This window comes from Cyprinus carpio, chromosome A3, assembly GCF_018340385.1.
Source record: "Cyprinus carpio isolate SPL01 chromosome A3, ASM1834038v1, whole genome shotgun sequence".
Taxonomy (NCBI): domain Eukaryota; kingdom Metazoa; phylum Chordata; class Actinopteri; order Cypriniformes; family Cyprinidae; genus Cyprinus; species Cyprinus carpio.
The window spans coordinates 13,315,827-13,336,885 of NC_056574.1; the positions used below are offsets into that span (position 1 = coordinate 13,315,827).

Sequence of the window (21,059 nt, forward strand, 5' to 3'; positions counted from 1 at the left end):
ACCGCAGTGTGTACCCCATTAGCTTCACACTTTTGCTACCCTTCATAAGATCATGTTATTTACCTGGAGGATCAAGGTTTCTACATTATCAGAGAGGATCAAATATCAAATACGGTACATATTTGGACATATTTGCTCTTGTTCCACAACCTAAAGAGCTGTATAAAAAAAAACTGTATTTGGAGGTAATATGATATTAATTAAACAAAAGGCCACATACAGTAAGTGTGACTAACATGAGTGTTTAACACTCTTAAGTACATTTTTAAAAAGTGCACTTTGTAATAATGTCTAGTTTTTAAAACTTTTACTTATAAAGTATATTTTAAATCACTTAGTTTGAATAATCTATTGTCATGCTTTAAAGAGGTACACTTCTTTTGAAATGTTGACTAACATACTAAAGCACAAGTAAAGTAGTCTGTTATTCAATATTACATTTAAAGTTAATATTTTATATACAAAATTTCAGCTTCATTATTACAAATGTGCAATTACAAAATACATGTTAATAAATGGTAACAAGTTTCAATGGAAATTACATTAAAGTATAATTTTATTTACCATAAATGCCGGTCAGTATAAGTCCTGCTTAAAGGGACAGTTCACCCAAAAATGAAAATTAGCCCATGATTTACTTACGTTGTGCCTTTCTACTCTTACGTCATACGCTCGAATGCCTTGTCTGGATCGTTTCACTTCAGAAGAGTAGTTTTATGATGGATGGATGCAGTTTTTTACACTTTGAAAACTGGGACACCATTCACTGCCATTATACAGCTTGGAAGAGCCAGGACAATTTTAAATATAACTGCAATTGTTTTCATCTGAAGGAGGAATGTCAGATATGCCTAGGATGCCCTGGAGGATACGCCTAGGAGGGTGAGTCAATCATGGGCTAATTTTCATTTTTGGGTGAACTATTCCTTTGAGGACATCAAAAAAAGCAATCTAAGATTTAGCTAATTGCAATTACTGTAAACTATTAAATGTTTTCATTTAACTGTAATTCACATGCAACTAAGGGCCTGTTAAATGTAAAACATAAAGTCCATATTTAAAAAAAAAAAAAACTTTTAAGCAAACTTTTAAAAGTATGCAAACATGTACAGTACTTCTTTTTCACAAGGGCACTTACTATTTCTGCCATATCTGTCAGAAATAATAAGAGAGGAGTGCTATTTCAAATTCATTCATGAATATTACTAATAGTTTAACCTAATTTAAATGAACAATTTTATTAAATATTTATGCAATGCATTTTTAATGCTTATTTTTAGTATCATGTTGTTAGCACAGCAACATGCCAACATCAAACTCTATTGGAATCAATAATCAGTCATCTTTGCACTTTGTGTGGGCTGCCTATGTAGAGCATTTGGAATCAGTCATGAGGTTCCACAGTTAGGATGCTACTGTACCTTATAAGGCAGCTACCTATGTAGGCAGAAGACAGTAGGGTTTGGAGCAGAGTGATTATGTTTTTTAACACTATTAAATTGCAAATGGCTCAGCTGCAAAATCTTATTGTGATAACATCATGCTTTTACCAAGTACCAGTGAGAATTAGCTCATGTTGCATTTGTTTTTTTTTGGACCGTGACAAGAATCTAATTTATGTACAGTAGGTAAAGGATGCATCACCCACAAACAAGGCAAAACTGTTATAATTATATTCCAGGTATTTTGAGTATATACAAAATCTTTTATAGACCTTTTGTTTCAGCTTGTACAGTATGTTACATCTTTATTTCGTCATTTGAACCACACAGGTTTACTCATTATACACACTATTGTACACAGCACTATACACAGGTATACAAACTTTATGTTGATGACCTCATGAAGATATATGTTTTGCACACCACTTATTAATTAGCATTTGGGTCAGCACGTTAATCACTTTTAAGAACATGACACCCAACACGCCGGGAGTGTTGCACACTCTGATGCTGATATAAACCAGCACTGTGTCTACCATTTCTGCACTTTCATCTTAAGAAGCAGACAAGCTCTAGAGACTTCACTAAAGCAATTTTTTCTGATGTCCATGAGGGGACAGATGCAAGTCTATGTCACACCCCACAGGATGACCAGTGTTTATCAGTGTTTGTGTGTCGAGAGATGCGAGGCAAGATGAAATGAGAGTGCTGTGTTAATGGCCTGAGTGCAGGTTCTGCTATAGACAGACTGATTCATGCAGGTTCATATGCAGCTCTAATTGTGTTTGTCTAAAAACCTTTAGTGTACAGTATATGACTGGCTAAATGTAAACTATTCTACAAAAAAAAAAAAATGACTAAAGCATTTTAAGGCACACAGTTAACAAAATGATTTATTCTGTCCCATGTTGATGCATTTTTCTATTGAAACAGGACAATTGAGTGAGGCATTACAAAGGACTTGTGCATTTAGGATTTAGTTATGTTGCAGCCATGCATATGATTGTGGTGGGGCATTTTTATTTTAGAGAGCATTCGATTGGACAAAAATCTGTGAAAGGCAGGATGAGTCATCAATATTTTTGGTCTGTTTTCCCAGAAGTGATTAAACTATCAGAACTACTCAAAACTAACCCTTTTTTTTCATAAGGAAAACTAACTTCAAGGTATGAAATCAAAAAAACATGCAGGGGAAAATATAAAATACAAGATATAGTGGCCGCAAATTAAGAATACCCATGACTTAATAATTTGTTCTCTTATTTTAGTTTAGTAAATTAAAACATGGAAATGAATTAGTGTACCTGGTCTCATGGCATACAACTTGGCCACTTTGAAAATGGGAAAACAAATTAATACATTTTAGGAACAAATTCTTAATTCATGGCTGTAATATTTTGTTTTGCTTTTTTCCCTTCATGTCATGTGTGGGGCTCTGTAAAATAGAAAACAAAAGCCTGCAAAAAATTATTGTTATTTCTTAGCTTTACAACTTCATATCAAAACAAGTTATTTCCAACATTTTTCTATTCTTCCAGTCATAACGGTGCAGAACAAAACACTGCAATATTGGTAAATAAATTTACCTTTTTTGACACGCCGTCACCATTATAATAAGTTGCTTTCAAATCAGTGTACTGAATAGACACATAAATGTTTTAAAGACAAAATGAGAGCAATACAGAAAGGGATAAAAACAAAGTGGTCTTTCTAAGGAGCAGTCACTGCTGTACTAAGACCAATTTATTATGTATTGTGGGGCAACAGAATGGATTCTCATTATATAAAGATTTCTGGTAACTAGATTTTTAAATTTGGAGACAACATGAAAGCTGCTTGCCTGTGCAATAATTGCCAATCCAGTACTTGGGTATTGTCGCTGGTTGCTAGGGTGTTGCTATGCAGTTACTATGGTGTTCTGGGTCAATGGTTACTGGCCAAAGTCAAAAAGTGTCACACCCAAGTGTCTATAGGGCTTTTCACACTTCAAATAGTTAACCCTGCGGTGATAACTCTGCTTCTAAATTACAAATGTGAAGCGTTCCACTACTAGGTGTTAAAAGCGGGGTTTACAATGAGCACAACGCAGGATTGAGTGCAGTGTGAAAAGCCCTTGTGATGTTTTCGTCCCTAGATGGGTCAAGACCATTTATTAGATTGTCATGTAAACATTATGTCCAGTTGCTCGATTAGAAATTTAAAAGCACACCACATTATTTGAGATTCTATTTATGCTTTGGTCATGAATGATATGGGATGGGTTTGGTGCAGAAGAATAAATATCAACAACAATAACTGAGTTCAATAGGCCTACAGACAGTAATATAAACCCAGCCCACTACTGTATATTTCACACTAATCCAGCTAAACTCGTAGATTTTTCAATATGCATTCTTTTCCCAAACAAAGTTGAGTAAAATTAGATTTCACATTCAATCTACTGCTCACTTTTGCCTGGTATTAGTGATGCATTTCTGTAGTCATTTAGGCCAGCGTCTCTTAAGGGCCTCACAGGAATAATCCTACAAATTACATTTTCAACTTGCTCTTTTATCATGTACTGCTCGAGCAGTTAGTAGCTGGTGCAGCACTCAGTTGTATACACAAACTATCTATTTAGAGTACTACATTTGCAGTAATTAGTGCCAAAAAGATTTCAGTTCTCTGTTAACATGCCAGTATGTAAAGAAATAATTTTCTTGCCTCAGGGGAACATTCTGCATTAGAGGGTTAACGTTATGAATTGCATTTTTTTAATAAAGCCTAGCTGTACGCGTTGCACTTTTGTAGCTGCTGTTACAATTAACAATCAGTGGAAGTGACATCAACATGCTGTTGAGCTGGGAGTCATGACAGAAGCAAAAGAAGTTGACAAAATTTGGATTGATTTGTGGCCTGTTTTACAGCAAATTTTGTCTGTCTTGTTCTGCTGTACGAGTGATTACAGCACAGATCTCTCTGATTACTAGACTTAGCGGATGTAAAATGAAAATCAAAGAGAGGACTGTGGGTAGTTTAAATTCTGCTTTCAAGATAGCCCAGCTTCACTAAGACAGTCATGCCACAAAGTCTCTCTCTATTTAAAGATTTACAGGGAGTGTCTCTGCTCTCCTAAAAAGCTGTGTCTGATTCTTTCATGTCAGCTTTCATTCTGGGCTAAATTACTGGGTTTGATGCAGGATGGAGGTAAATTGGAATGTATACAGTACTCTGAGTAAAAAGAAATATTCTGAGCTATTATGAACTCTGAAGAAAATGGCTTTTCGGTGTATCTATGACATATACATTCACTTCGAATTAAATGAAGGGGAAAGCCAGCTTGAAGACCAAGGCCATTTTCTAGGCGGCTAATCGTCTGACGGCAAGAGTGCTGTACAAGGTGCTGAATACAGCTACAGTTCATTATTGCAATTGCTGTAATCATTACATATTCTGGAGTTGCTGACAGAAAAGCTGTCAGTTAGTATTTTCATTGTTGTTCCTGTCAGAAGTGTTTATTTTCCTCTAACATGATTTGCACACACAGTCCTGCTTACCATCAAAAGTGGAGTCCTGCTCCAAGCGTTCAGGCTTTTTTGTAAAGACTGTAAAGGCTAATATATTTTGTATAGCTCGAAAAGCTGTGTTTACACCGATTTGTGCAGCATATTGTATTTGTTATTCACAATCTCTTGAAAACAATATGCATGGTAATTAACAATGGCAGAGTTTTTGGATCACCAAACTGAAACTTTTTAAAGGGGTGTTCAGTATTAATATTTTCTCTTGTGTTGGATAATATGGCAGTCGTCTTATATTGACATCTACAGTAGTAGCATGGATGTAGCATCAAGCAAAAACATGTTTTCAGTTAACAGTGTAGAAATGCACTAATAACAGTTAGCCATTAATCCTTTTCATTACAGAAATGAACATGTCTATTTAATTTTAAAATCTATAGCTTTTTCTATCTTTCGAGATTTGCTTTTCTGGAGTTTTAATGGAGGGACAAATAATTATTTTAGGTTTAATATCTTAATTTATGTTTTAAAGATTAACTGAAGTCTTATTGGTTAGAATGACATGATGAGTGAATGATGACAGAATTTTCATTTTTGGGTGAACTATTCCTTTAATGCCAATAGTAACTATGCTAATAAAACCTATGGCTACTATGATTTTGTAAGAGTCAGAATTAACTTTCTAATATGTCATGTTTTAATTTGGTCTGAGTGAAATTTTCATAACACACTCAGATTGGGTGGTTTGATGCTGGCACTAAGAGAAGGTGGTGCGCCATTCGTGCTGAAGACTACATTAAATGAAAATGACAAAGCAACGCCACTTCGTGAAAAATCTAAAAGAAGAGTGGGAGTCAGACAAACGGCTGGGCCTTTCCGTCTCAGAGATAATAATCTGACACTGTCCCTGTCAGCGGTCCCATCCACTGAGTTTACTGCAGCGCTGCTAATTCCAGCTCTATCTTCCTTCCTCTGCTCAGTTCAGTCAATGTTTGCTTTATTGATAATCACTTCAGATGGCCCGAAGTCAGAGAAATCATTTCTCTCCTCCAAAGCCAAGGGAATAGAGAATAAAGAAGACCATGGGTTGAGCACCAGTCTGCGCACACAAATGAGCAAGCATACATATTTTTGTTCTCAGTTTGACTTCTGAGAATCAAGCATGGAAATGACTTGTGGAATAGCCCATTTTTCATCATTTTGACAGATGGGTTGAAAACTTCCACAGCAGCAACAGTAGCTCTGAATATAAATATGCATTGCTCTTCCATGTCAGGAATGTACTGTATGTAGGCCTGTGTGAAACAACTGTGTGAAACAACAGTGAAATCTTTTCTATTATTGATGGTGACTCAGGAGTCCGTGGTTCTGGGAGGTAATGTTCGAAAAAAAAATAGTTTGGGATAACACACAATTCAGGGCTCAGTAAAAAGATGATTTTTACTTGCCAATGTTCTGATAAAAAAATGAATAAACAAAAACTCATAAAATATTCTGAATATTATAAAATAAAATATTATTTTTTCAATATTCTGAAAAAAAAAATGAATAAACAAAAACTATAATAAATAATAAAAAATAATAATAAAAAGAAACAGAGGGGCTTTTTTATCACAAAAAAAATATATATATTTTAATTTTAGTGACATATATGTACAGTATAATCTTATCTTAAATCTTGTGTTTTTGGGGGGCATTCTGCATACCAGTGACATCACGCCAACTAACCCGAAGCACTCCCACACAGGCCTAAAAAAAGTGATGATCCTGCCAAATACCCCAAAATGCAGACTATCCTTATTGTTGAGCCCTATAAATGCAGAAGTCTTCCCTCAATCCATCTCTTTCTCACTCATTAATCTGAATGTCTGTTTAATTCATTCATTTTCTCTGTGCAATGACGACATGTTCAGCCTTATTAGAATCAATGTCACACTGAAAGGTAGAGGTAAGGGACTGAGAAATTGAGTGAACATAAAGCAAGAGAAGACGTAGAATGTGTGCAAGGTGGGGCTGGTGTTGAAGGAAAGGACGAGGAGAGGCTCATTACTGCTCCAGAAGAACTTGTGGAGGCTGAAGCACATTAGCTGAGCTCGTATAAGGGGACTCTCCATTCACTCTCTCTCTGCATCTGTCAGATCGCAGCACATCACAGAGAGGCCAGAGGATAAAAGCACGGCTCAGATGTGGAGATATATGTAAGAGACGTGCCTGAATATCCTGATGCCTCTGAGCCAGAGGTCTCAGAACATCCGCAATGTAGAAATCTCATGCCACCCACTGATGAGAGATCAGTGTAAGGGACTAGCCAGCTATCAGCTTGTGCCGAAACGCTGTGCTGCTCGTATACAGAAGAGAAAATGTGCAGCTGGAACGAGCTGCATGCGGAGAACCGCCTCTACTTCATCGCTATTCTCTGGCAGCTGCGGGGAGTGACCTTTACAAGCAGAGAGCTTAAGATAGTTAAAATTTGATTGGATTGAGGGAAGCTAAAAGAGGAGAAAACAGAGCTTTTTCTTTCATTAATGCTAACCTTGAGGAGAGTCCCAGGAGGGTGACTTGGATTTTTCTCCAAGAGACAAAATGAAAGGGAGACCAGAAAGAAGTTGTTGTGCTGCGTGTGAAAAATATATAAATAAATGTTAGCATATCAGAGTGGGGAAAACACATAAGAACAAAACACAAACATAAGAACATCCAATTCACCCATAAGTAAAAATAATAAAATGATAGTTATAGGATAATATAGGACTATTCATATTTTTCACATTGTAAAATTATTTTAATGAACATTTAGCTCATTTTTCCCCATCAAATTCTCATTGTCGTAGTTTATCAGGGCTTTTACTTTTGTGGTTTACTTTTGTTCTTATTATTTTCATTTTTAGGTTCCTACATTGATTTTGAAAACTTAAATTAGAACTTAAAGACATGTCACAATCTACAGTACAGTATGATGTTTAAATATTACATTTGAAATATCATTGTTTTGTAATTTTTTTACAATAATAAATTAAGTTTGGATAGAATGAATAAACTGATAAATAAATGAATTTAAAATGCATTAAAAATTAAATGCTTTTCACAAGTACTGAAACGGGAATGCAATGCATCAATCCTCTTTCGTGGCATCATGGGATAGTAATGTTTTCACTGAATGTACATTTCAGAATCTCGCCAATAAAGATATACTTTAATTTATAGATATTGCCTGCTTTTAAAGATTTTGCTACACGCTATAGCCCAAAAATAAAAGTTTACTGGCATAGCGCCCACTTGCATTATGTTATGAATTGAGTTTGGAATGCAGCGGCACACAAAATCAAGATTGCACACCTAGAAGCCTTTCCGCTCATGTTCATGCGTAGAGCGCTTCAAGCCTCAGAATTGACATAGACATCAAATCCAATATTTCTAGGAGAGAAAGCATCTCACATTTCTTATTTGCAATCAGAGATGAGAGATTGCATTTCATTTCTGAATAACTGTTTTAGTTCAAATGCGATAATACGGTGCTTCTAGCAGATGCGCTTGTTGTGCCAACAACATGAAGGCAATTTATTCACTTTCCAGAGGTGAGCGGGTATCTCTTACTGGTTTCAGAATGCTTTGTTTGTGTGCTTATAAATAATTGCAGAGGTTGAGAGGAGAAAAGAGCAGCGCATTAGCAAAACACGCAGCAGAAAGGGACAAACGAAGGGGAGGTGAGCAGGATGGGTTGCCAATTCCCTGCCCTATTTCATTGTGTCCCTCCGCAGATATGGTTAATTCTTCTTGGCTCACTTTTTAATCCAAAGCCATTTCATTATTTACGCATCCACGTACACACAAAGGGCTGTCTGCTTCCCCTTCTCCTTGTGGTCCCTCTCCTGGGGAAGGAAACAAAAGTTAATTGAAATAAATGAACTGGGGAGTAAATCAGGGTTGATTACATCTGCGAGGTAGGAAGTGATGTTGATTACAAGTGCAGAGAGAGTAAGAGAATGTAGCTGCGGCTAATGAAGAGACATGCTTGTCTGTTGCCTTTACAGAAGACATCACAGTGCCTCTGATCCTCTCCAAAAAGACACTCGCCTCAGAACCCGAAAAATTGCTTGCACTCCGAAGACAATGAAAAGTTCTGCTTAAAAGAAAAGCATTTTTTAATTCGCTCATCACTTTTTCACAAATACAACTGTCAGGTATCAGAATTAGTATTATCATTCATACTTTAGAATAACTGTACACTATGTAAAATTAGTAGCACAGACACTATACAAAGGAGGGTTCGGAGGTCAGGATGGGCAGGACTGAAGTTAGTTTAGAAATAAGGATGCTAGAGATAGCTACCAGGTCAATTTATCGGTCAATATTGTCATTTTGGGATTGTCCAATTAACAAATTTGGTTGATCCAAGTTATGTAGTTTCAAATCTAGCAATTTTGTTAATAGAAAATTGATATTTTTGGTTTTGATTTTTGTGGATAAAGTGTGTTTAATTGAATGTGCTGATTAATAGATTTGGTAGTTTGCTTTATGCCAGGTCCATATCTAATAACAACCTTGTCTTACTCTGTATATTTGTTTTGTTTTACAGTACACAATTATTATATTTACTTGCAAAATGACAAAAGTCTTGTGTTCTGAGGGGAAAATCTAAATTAATTAAGTTAAATAGAGACAGTGGGATTAGAAAAATATAGATAATTTTCTTACCCCACTGGCAGGTATTTTTTCTTGTTCTGAGCAAAAATAGCTTCTCAATTTTGATTTAAGAACTTTTTTGATATTTGTTCTGGAAAAGTAGACAAAAATACTGAGTAAAAATATTTTTGCAGTGTATAGTTAATATTAAAAATAATCAGTTTCTGTTTTCCTTTATTTATTTTTTTAAATTGAGTATATATTGTGTAAAATTGCTCAATAAACAGATTTGGAAGTTACTACTTTCATTTTCAACAGATTGTAAACCTTTTCTTTTTTTTCAATTTTATGTGAATTTTTTTTATGCAAGTAAACATTGTATAAAATGCATTTACTCTTAGCAATTTTGTGTACGCCTATATAATTTGCCAATATATTACATAGATATCAGCATTACATCATCGGCGAGCCTGCACTTTATAAATATATTTTGCACCATATTGGCTGTATATTACAGCACTTTTTTTCTAAGAGTGTTTATCTCCCTCCATTAGTATTAAGCACCACAGATGTCTTCCCTTTTCCTACCTCTGCCCCCTGAGACAACAAATTATCATTACACATAGCAAAAAAAAAAAAAAAACACAATCGCTTTAGCACCACAGTGTTCCACACAACAAACAAGACATATCAACACATATACACAGCACACAATACGCTGAGGTTGATGATCAGGAACGTGGTAATCCCAAATTCAGATATGAATGAGTTTACATAAAAAAAAAGAAAAAAGCATAATTTAGTCAGTACACAACAAACAAGACATGCTGTGTAATGTACGCTAGCACATGGAAACTTTACATACATACTATGACACGACAAGAAGCTTAAGTGAGCAGACTACTTTACATATTAAGCAGCAGGGCTCCATTTGAGTCATGCATAAACTGCTTTGTGTTTTGAAAAGCTCGGGCCTTATTTAACATTGTTTATGTACAGTATGAGCATGTAATGATTAAAGATGAGTAACACTGCAAGTTTGACGTGACAGGGAATGTCCACGCGAGGAATTACAAACAGATCGGGGTGGTATTTTCTTGTCAAACTAGTAAAGAGGTATAACTTTGCCTCAGTTGGCATCATACTGCAGTCAAGGCAGGAAAATGGGGCTCAGAAATATTTACTCTTCAATGTCGAAGCTGATCCCTCAAGTGGCAAATTAATTTCAAATCATTGCTATCAAATGAGACAAACAAATATGAGATCCCAGTCACAAGCTGTAAATTCAATATATATGATATGGGCTGAAACGGTCTGTGGCGCAGATGACAGACAGACGATGTATTTGTTTTTCAGCCGGAGCAGTTCTGGGAACTCTAGTGGGTCATGCCTCATAATTTAATCCACAGGTGAGAACAGTATAAAGACAGACAGAAAAGGAGATAAAGGAGAAAAGACTTCCCTTTAATAAATGTGCTTAGTTTGTCCTGGTTGGCATCCTTGCATAGCCACCATGGATTTGTGGGCTTCTGCAACCCATCAGAAGTTCAAAAGTCATTTGGAAACATGCCACAAACCCACCATCTACATATTACTTAATAAATATAACTGGTGGCCTTGTTTCTTTAGCTGGCGAGTCCTGTGATGAGGTGCTCTGTGTTAGCCATTAAAACACACTGGTCCAACATGGAAGCCAAACTTCTGGTTGTTATTCCCAAAGTCTGATACTGCTACATCTATGACTGGAAGAAGCTCTGATCGCGGCGAGTCAATCCACAGCACGGTTCTCTCTTGACCCTTACGTGTCTGTGGAAAGAAAATGAAACGTGAGCTGAAAGAAGATTCCTGGTTTGGACATTTATAGTGTATTTTTGCTCAGGGATGAATTGCTGAGTTTATCCCTGTGAGGTTCCGTTGTTGTATAATGTTGTATAATTAAACTCCTGCTGAATTAGGCTTATTTGGGTGCTATTTTAGAATTAGCTTGTTCTGACTGTTTTCAGCTCCCCATTCTCCGCTGAGGGAAGGCTAATTTGGTGAATCATTAAACTCCAAGAAACTAAGTGTGGGCATTTTTTTTTTCTAAGGAAGTGTTAAACTAATACTTCCCATACAGATAAAATTACTGTTGACAAACAAACACAAGGTGACGGCATAACCAGGTTCTTCAGGCACCTCAGAAAAGTGCTGCGGTAACTATCAAAAAATGTTAAAGGGATCCTATTATGCCCTTTTACAAAGTCTTGATTTGGATTTTGGGGTGTACTAGAATTGCACTATACATTTGAGGGTGTTTATTTACCAAACTGTGGACAAATTGCTTGTGTGAGGTCATCTTAATTTCATAAATCTCCTCACCTGACAACCATCATGCAGTGATGTGATAAAGGGCGATTTGGCTTGCGTCATCTCCTCGTCGTTGCTGCCGCGGAACCGTACGGCATGTTGATGGCTGTGGCTCGCCACATCGTACCAGCCAACGGAGTTCTGGCAACTATAGGTGAAGGTCTGCGTAGCTGTGGCACTGAGGAGCTTCAGGAAGGTCAGCTGGACCACAGGCACTGGATTTCCATCAGTGTCAATATAGGAGAACTGCAGCAATGGGGAAACATGGGTAAGGAGCACTCAGCTTAATCAAAAGACAGTTCTTTAGACACATTGATTGCGTGACATCCATACAAACTTGCACACCCCTCCTAGATGTTATTTCTAACAAAGGCAGGAGAGAGTGACATCTGTCTACCTAAATCTCTATAACAAGGTCAGATGTCACACCTTACGATTGAGCTCCGAGTAAAACAGGCTTCAGCTGTTAGTCTCAAGCATCATTTAATGAGTCAAGACGGATGGAGGTCGCTAGCGTGCACTCAAAAGAGTTTGGCCCGAGGCATTTCAGATAGAGCCGCATATAAATTCCACCATATCCCTTTTCTAGACCAGACATAGCATTTATTTTTTTATTTTTATCAAAGACGCATACCCACTGAGTGACGCATCTCTGTTGATTGTTTGACAGTTTAGAAAATCTCTTTCACCATGTTCCGCCATTAATTTGAGAGTAAAAATTCTGTATAACATCTGGTCTATTTATTGCATCAGGCAGTATGTTTCTAACAAATTGTGGCCTTTCTGTTTATCGACAATAAATAATTTTGAAGCAAAAAGTTATATTAAAAGGTGGCTAGATTCAAACTCGTGTTGACAGTCAGACTGTTAAAAGATGAGAGAAAAACACTGGAAGGGAAAAGCACCTGTTTGCCCTTTCTGTACTGGCTGTACCAACTGCCCGGTTTTTCTTTGTTCCAGGCAGCCAGCTTCACCTGTATTGAGAGATGAGGAGACAGATCAGATGTGTTTTTCTTCAGACTCCAGAAGGCCTGTTGAACTGAGACTGCAGGAAGACGTGTGTAGTGTTTGTGAGTATTATTTGAGAGTTACCATTTCAAATCGTTTATCAGGGTGCAGACAGGTCTCCCCCTCCGCAGTGAAGTTGCAGAAAACCTTAATGGAGTCTCGATGGCAGCCTTGGTTTGGGTCAATCCAATATTCACCTAAGAGGGGGTGGATTGCAAGATCTCTTAAAATAGTTTTTAAATACTTATTTAGCTGGGGAGAATAACATTGGGGTTAATTCACTAAATAGTCACTTACAGTAATTATTTTTTTTTTAATTAAATAAACACACAAATACAGCTCTTTTCTATGTAAATTAGAATCATTAAAGATACTGCTAGTGCTATTTACTAATGTCATGTGGGATTCAGAATTGAGAATCCTTTTTATATTACAACTCAATTCCTGGATTTAAAATGAAGTAGAATCAAACTGTATGGCAAGAAAATGAAGACATTACTGTAGCTCAAAACGGTAAAGTATGGCACTAGCAACATCAAGGTCATGGGCTTGATTCCTAGAGAATGCATGAATTGACAAACTGTATGTTGCTAATTCCAAATGCATAAATTCAAACAAATTAAAATTCAAAGAAACTCCAATAAGTGCCATTTTGACAAGAAAAGGAAAATTATATTGACAAGAAAAGGAAAATTTAATTGCAGTGTGCAAATTCTATTCAGCTTAGATTGTGTGCTGTTACCTGATTTGCATAATTCCTTTAGTGAACAGGCAGCATGTGCAAATAAACCAAGATGGGCACAATTATCAGGCATTCTTAGTGAATTCCCCCCATAGAAGAAATGAATTAACGAATGGGAAATGTGTGTCAATTTCCTCACCATCTTTGTATTCTGGATGGCACAACATCAGCTCCTTGCATGTGCGGGCAGGACTCTCGAAGGTCCCGAGTGGTTTTCTCATGAGCTCCACCTCTGTTTTCATTGAGTTGAGTGAAGCGAACACCTCCTCCATGCCTTCTGGCTCATCCAGTGACTCGTCTGCCTGTAGGAAATCCTCCATGTTGAACTGGACTGCTTCCTCGTCCTCAATATCTGACCTGACTCTGGCTCCTTGTTGGTTTGAGTGTCTCCTTCGCTTTTTACGTCCCTCTCTGAATGGCAGAGGCTCGATCATGGTGGCTGGTGGGCCCTAGAGAAACAGAGTGATATGAGACATGAGGAGACAGGAAAACAGAAACAAACAGAAAAGTAAGGAGACATTATGATGGCTCACAGGTAATCCAGGTGGGCCAGCGGGTCCTGGATCTCCTCTTGCACCGATGGCTCCCTTCGCGGGGAGAGAAACAGAAACAGTTTAGTCAGGCATCCCTAAAATTGGCACTTCCCTCAAAGGCCCCTGCAAACTCAGTGCTTCATAGGGCGATTCGTTCAGAGGGATTATCCAAGTTAGAGCAGCACTGACGATGTCTTTCACTCAGGTTTCATAACGGAAGCAAAAGCAAACAAATACCATATAAACAGAGAGAGGCTGAAAAACAAGATTGCAATGAAAAATATATATACCAACCTCGTCTCCTTTAGATCCTTTCTCACCTATTGCACCCTACCAGTGAGAAGAAAATAACAGTATTAAAAAACTGGCAATATGATTCCACAAATACATTTAAAGATAACAGGTACCTTCAAAAGGAATTGCTGTCCCTCAATAAAACTAAGGTAAATAGATTGGAAAAAGGAATGCATCTAAAAATGGCAACTCACAGACAACCCAGGAAATCCAGGTGGACCAGTCGGGCCGGGAGGACCAGAAACACCCTATTATCAAGAGATTAAAATAACATTTTCTTTAAGACCATCATTAATAAAGGCAGTTAAGTGGAGTACATGTAACATCATTCTAATATGCTTACATTGTAACAATTTCCTTATTATTACCTGTCTTTTTCATTGGTACCTGACAACCAAGATTCTAACAACTTCTATGGTGGCTACTAGTCATTCATATTTGAATACATTTTTATAAAAGACATACATACATTTTAATAAAACTGTAAATGCTAATGCTCTAAAATCTAATGCTTATATACTATAAAGTATATATTTTTTTATAATAGCAGAAATTTATACATACACCATCTCCTTTGGGGCCTTGTACTCCCTGATTTCCTGGCAGGCCTCGATCTCCTTTCTCTCCCATTTCTCCTGGTGGTCCAATAAGTCCAATCAGCCCAACATGACCCTAGACAACATAAAGAACAGCAGAGCTAGACTAGTGCACTAAGCCATTAGTTACCACATGCCATAATTTTGCAAACACAAAGACTTCACAATATTTCACAATGAGCACAGTGCTGGGAAGTTATGCTTAGAGAGTTTTCTGCTTGGCTTTAGTGAGAGATGAACTGTAAATGGAAAAAAAATAAAAATAAAAACATCTATGATGCAGTCAGGTATCATAACTCACAGTGTCAAGTGTTTATGATACTCTCATACCTTATCTCCTTTAATGCTGGGATCTCCTTTCAGTCCTGGTAATCCAGCTGGACCCTATATAAAGCCAGTCACAAAATTAAATTTCATTTTGAAGCAGAATTTGCCACAAGCCCAAAATCATCTGTCTTCTTTTCTTAGAGCGGCATTTGATACAGCTGTAGATCGATATGGGAGAGAAAGTATTGGTGAAAACTTTACCATTGGTCCTGGGGGTCCCGTTTGCCCCGGGGGCCCATTTAACCCTTGCTCTCCCTGAAAAGGACCAGACAGAGTGGTAAGTTCAAGATAGATTAAGCGGTCAGAGAGATCAGTAATAAGCGTGGGTAAGTCACATTGTTGTAGATATCTGCTATTTATAGCAGATTGATTTTCTGTAACATAGACTCACAGCAGAGCCTGGAATCCCACGCAAACCCTCTGGACCAGGGTTTCCAGGGTGCCCCTGTGGCCCGACAGGCCCTGTTTTTCCCACTGGACCCTCAGCACCAGCAGAACCCTGAAGAAGATAAAAATGACAGTTGTCTTCATGTAAAAGGAGGTACAAGCTACACATGAGTTTACGTGAAGATTTATTATAAAAAACCTCACCTTTGCCCCCTTTTTTCCCTGTTTCCCTTCGTTTCCCTCAGGACCTACATGACCCTGTGTAGAAGGAGACTAGTGATTAGATTACAGAGTTTTTCTATAGTATGGGAATCATTCAGTCCACATTCAAAACCCACCCTCCTTCCAGGTGGCCCTTGAGGCCCAGGCTCTCCTGAGGCTCCTGGGGGTCCCTGTTCATCACAGAATATTTATTTGAATTAGTTTCTCAGATGTATCATTCCATCCATATCTCTAAGTGTTTGAATACTCTACTTACACCTTTACCAGGTTCACCATTATCCCCTTTAGCTCCTGGACCACCATCAATACCCTACAACCAAAAATTATATTCAAATCACCATGTGAATTTGCCATTAAAATGTGTCAATCTTGAAGCTTGAATTGATGCAGGTGTTGCTGCACTTACATTAGCACCTGGCTCTCCAGGGGGTCCCGTGTCTCCAGGAAATCCAAGGGGACCCTATTGAGGAAAATGGATGGTGTCAGAGTAAAAATATCCTGACAGTTTTAACTATGGGAATAGTTACTCACTGGGTTTCCTTTGGGTCCATCTGATCCAGTGTGCCTCTGATTCCTGGGGGTCCTGCAGCCCCAGGGGGGCCAGTATCACCCTTCTCACCCACTTCACCTTTCTCTCCCGACATTAAAGCAACAGGGAGTTTAGTGATACACAGGGGATCAAAGACTAATGAGAAAAGAGGTAACAAGAAGAAATTACTTACAGGGGGGCCAGTTTCGCCCACATTTCCTGGATTCCCTGCCTCTCCATCCTCACCCTAGAGAGCAATAGAGACCGACAAAGAGAAGGAAGCAAAAAGAAAGAAAGCAACAATCTATCATACTTAGGCTTACATGTTTACGTAGTTACAGAGGCAGCACCCTCCAACAAATAAACACAACCTCCCCCATAAATCACAAAAACACTTGTACATATACACAGTGAGGCAGAGGTCTACCTTTACTCCCACCATTCCTGGCTGGCCCACTCCGCCCGGCATGCCCTGAGGACCCGCCACACAGAACAAAACTAAGTCAGTTTCATACATAATGCATGCAAGGCTGTCTCCTCTACTCGCAGACTGTTGACATTACAGTGATGAGATTACAGACTACCAAACATGGTCTCTGTGTATATGCAATCATATTTTATTAAGCTAAAATGCCATATTGTTCAGCTTCCTCCTGGCAGAGGCGTTTATGGCTGCAGTGGCTGAGTATGAATATCTTGGATGAGACTAAACTGAAGTGGTTGCCCTGGCTCTGGAGTCTCTCTGCTGAGTGCCTTTAAGTGAGGTGCACACATGAAGCCAAATAGATGACCAGCACATGTATTCTGGCCGCTTCTCATATGATGGGCACAATGAGCTCCGGTGCACAACACTTCCCTTCTTCTCTCCAGCTCTGTGAGAGTGCTGGTGTACAGGTCACTGCCGCATCTGTCTCTGTTCTCTCACTTTTCAATTATTAACACATGGGAGATGTTCAAAGGCGGCCATTAATGGAGGTAAATGTAACTCTCTCTCAAGGATGATAGCCTAATATTCCTTAATCATTCATAGAGAAGTAAATATAACTCTTGCAGAAGGATCATATCCCACTTCTTGTTAATAATTTAACGCTCAAAATCAGCAGAGGGTGGGCAGAAAGAGATATGGGGAAGATGAAAGACTGAGGAAAGAGATATGAGGTGTCGTATGTGACCTCATAACAGCCTGGGGGGTTTTCATCTGTGGTACGACAGAGTGTTGATACACAGGATGGGTTCTTTGGACTCGTGAAACAAAGACTCCTCATTATGTCTCAGCAGTACTGGGACAACAACCCCTAATCAGCACTAATCTACTGTCCTGTGCTTGAACTTGTCTGCACAGCAGTCTGATAGACAGAAAGGAAAACACAAAGACACTTACCTCTCCCCCAGTGGGTCCCTGGGGGCCACGTGGGCCATGTTGTCCTGGAGGGCCCTGATAAGAAACACAAAGATTAAGCATTTCCCACATCACATTAGACATGTACTCTCTCTTTTGCTCTCTCCCTCTCCTCTTTTTGTACAATCAGCACCTTTCTCTGTGTCAGAGAGGTGTTTTTTTTTTTTGTACATCTCTGACATGGTGGTGACAGGCTATTAAGGGCAGGCTGATTTCCTCTCTGTGTGCTGTGTCTGGGTTTTAATGAGGACCATCTCACTTCTCCATTCTCTGGTTACACTGCATGAATTCTCAACTCCTGAGGCATACCTCTTATTGCTGCAGAGGGTGGAACACGAGCCATTAATCAAACTGACCAAAATCGTTGCTAGCACGCCACACGCGGTCTTTACCAAGAGATATTAGTGCAGTGCGAGGCATCCAGCTGGATAGACTACCGCAAGGATCAACACCAAGGCTGAGTGTGTAGGCTCAACAAAATACAATACCCCACTCTCCAGAATCCATCAAAGAGGCTTAACACAAACTGGTACAGGGAAAACAGGAAATTCAGTGGCTATGCATTAGGACCTGGAAATCCCATGATCCACGGCATTCGCTCATGGATGAGATGTTCCCAGTTTGGTCTTGTGGCTTTGTTTTTGCCTGGTTTTGATGCATTTCATCTAATCGTGCATGTGTGTGGAACTGTTGACAATCTTGTTTTGCATTCCTTCATGGTTGACGGAGCCGCGAGAAGACTGTCACAAAGGAGTGCGCTCATTAGACAGCCCAGGCTCACGGTAATCTGATTAGCAGCTGTCACGCTGCCTTCCACTTTAGAACCAGCATCACTCTCTCTCTGTCACTCTCGGCTCACACGGGTCTGACACTTATACACTCACACACATGAATAATGCCCCAGTCTCACACAGCTTCTCTCATGGTTTCCTCATCTTTCACTGTATTATAGTTCTCTACTGACTCTCATCCTACACACACAGAGTCCTGTTAAGAGAAATGCTGTGCAGGTTTGGAATGTTGGACTGACTTAATACTCGGTTTGGGACAACTTGCATGTAGAAGTGTTGTACTTATGAATCTTCCTTTCATTTGGAGAATTTTACGATTCCATTTCTATATTTGCAGTCTCCGAACTTGGGATACAGACTTGTACTAAAGGTAGAATTAAAATGGTTAGCAATTCTTTATATCAATATGCACTGTTGAACTTCCTTAAATGCCTCGATTGTAGTCCTGAGTTTTCTTACAGTCTGACAGACAAACAGCTGTTTGAATATATAGAAATTTGTACTTTTTAAAATATATATATATATTTCTTTATATCTGACCATTTCACGGACAAGGGTGAAAGAACACTTCAACTCAAATACAGTCAGTTCAAATCCAAATCCTCCTATAGGATGTGGCAAATTCAATTAAAAATATACAATTCAAGAACTAAAAGAGAGATAATTTTTTTTATTATTAGTTTTTTTTCCAAACTTGCTGCATGCATTGTGTATCATTTAGGGGTATTATAGAGGCTAAAAACGGATTCTAGTGCCAAAGTATTCATATGAGGAGTTTATGATATGCACATCTTACCATAGCGCCAACATTGCCACTCTCTCCCTTCTCTCCTGGGGGTCCTGGCATTCCCTAAATAAACACATTTAATTTTAGAGTCATACACATTTCAGAATTAAGGTGGATTAACCCCCTCAATGAACTGTGAAAACGATGTCCCATCTGGATGAAGATGAACTAAGATTTAGCAAACAGTGAATTCATGCATGCAGTCAAAAGATAAGGACATCTGGAACTGACAGAATGCTCAATATGTAATACTCAGGGATATAGATTTAAAATGACAGTCTATTTGAAAAAAATTCCATAAAACATATATATATATATATATATATATATATATATGTACCTGTAACCCTGGTGGTCCATTCGCCCCTTTAAAACCGCGAGGACCTTCATCTCCTTTAGGGCCGTACATTCCTTGCTGTCCCCGGGGCCCTGGCTCTCCATCCAGACCCTGAAAGAGACATGAGTGCTGGGCTATGAAGACACAGAACTGTAAGCAACATCACCCTCACATTGGGTCACGCACTCCACACTCATACATACTGGTGCTCCTAGCTGTCCAGGAGGTCCTTGGCTCCCAGGTGGTCCTGGGGGACCCTGTGAGATAAAATGCAAAGATATGGTGTTACATACCTCTAATGAAAGTTCATGTAATATTCAGCACATATGACAAGATTAGGGATGTGCCCAAATAGTGAATCCTTATTCAGAAAGGCACAGAAAATGAATAAAGCGTTCTATGCTGCCACTAAAGGGACATGGTTAGCAGCTTGCTAGCAGTAGCTTGTTACATTACAGTGCATACAATTTCCCTTATTACCACATAAACAGATAAAAGAGAGATGAATGATACGATGATGGCAAATGATTTGCAGATCCTCAGCACCACTGACATCTAATCTTGTAAACTGAAATCTAATCTTGTAAAATGTGTGGTAAATACAGCCGCTCGGTAGTTTACACAGAGTAGATGTGAATCTTGAAAGTGAAAGTAAAAAAGCGAGCACACATTTAAAAGCGATTTCAATGCCCCACATATTAATAGGTTCCCTGATCCTAGCGTGCTATATACAGTGTAATTACCCAATGATATAATTACAAGAGAAAGCACTGAAATATATTTTTTCCTTCCCTCTTGCATTTATTCCCTTTAGGGGTTCTGTAGTACACATCATTTCCTTTTCAAACACGGTATTCGGATTCGGACACATCCCTAGAAAAGATAGAGATACTAACCCCCTCTCCCTTGTCTCCTTTGCTGCCTTTCTGCCCTGGTCCTCCTGTCTCTCCCTGAAAAACATACACATGTCCATAAATAACAAGCAGTATGCGCACAAGCATGTGCAACTGCTGAAAAAGTAGTCAAAGCTGTACCTTATCTCCGTCCTCTCCAGGTGGACCAGGTGACCCTGCAGGACCCGGTAATCCCACAGGCCCTTGTTCTCCATCTCGCCCAGCAGGACCAAATGAACCTTTCTCACCCTAAAGAGGAACAGAAGTAATTAGTAATTACTCTTGAAGCTACTCTAGCACAGT

At 38.6% G+C, this 21,059-nt stretch overlaps 1 pseudogene; it reads right to left on the bottom strand.

The window, feature by feature from the left end:
- Positions 1 to 10,444: 10,444 nt before the first annotated feature.
- Positions 10,445 to 21,059, bottom strand: part of LOC109075916 — a 47,631-nt pseudogene continuing 37,016 nt past the window's right edge.